This window comes from Brassica oleracea, chromosome C1, assembly GCF_000695525.1.
Source record: "Brassica oleracea var. oleracea cultivar TO1000 chromosome C1, BOL, whole genome shotgun sequence".
Classification (NCBI taxonomy): Eukaryota; Viridiplantae; Streptophyta; class Magnoliopsida; order Brassicales; family Brassicaceae; genus Brassica; species Brassica oleracea.
In genome coordinates, this window is record NC_027748.1 from 5,529,249 (window position 1) to 5,529,959 (window position 711).

Genomic DNA, 711 nt, shown 5'->3' on the forward strand with positions numbered 1-711 from the left:
CTCTTCTGCATCATCTTCAGTTCTTCCCAAGAAGAACTCATTGCTAGCTGTATCCAATCTGACTTTGTACTTAGGAAGGGCACCTCTGTAGAAGGTACTGAGCAAGCTCTCCTTAGAGAAACCATGATGTGGGCATTTGGTTTGATAGCCTTTGAATCTCTCCCAGGCTTCACTGAATCCTTCCAAGTTCTTCTGATGGAAACTGGATATCTCATTTCTCAGCTTAGCAGTTCTTGAGGATGAGGAGAATTTCTCCAAGAATGCTCTCTTGCACTCATCCCAAGTATTGATGGATTCACTGGGTACAGTCTTCTCCCACTGGCGTGCCTTATCCCCCAAAGAGAAAGGGAATAGCTTTAGCTTGAAGGCGTCTTCGGACACTCCATTGGTTTTTGACAATCAGCAGTAGGTGTCAAACTTGTCCAAGTGATCAAAAGGGTCCTCTACAGGGAAGCCATGATACTTGTTGTTCTCGATCACGTTGAGGAGTCCTGATTTGATCTCAAAGTTGTTAGCTGCCACGGCCGGTGCTCGGATTCCCATTCTATGACCATGAATGTTAGGGCGGTCATAAGTGCCAATGGGTCGAGCTGCTCATTGTGGGTGTTCTAGCCCTTGCGGTTGATCTGCCATATCAATATCCAATCTTTGCAAGTGAGCTTGTTGCTCTTCTTCTCTTCTCGCTCTAGCACACTCTCTCTCTAAAGCTCT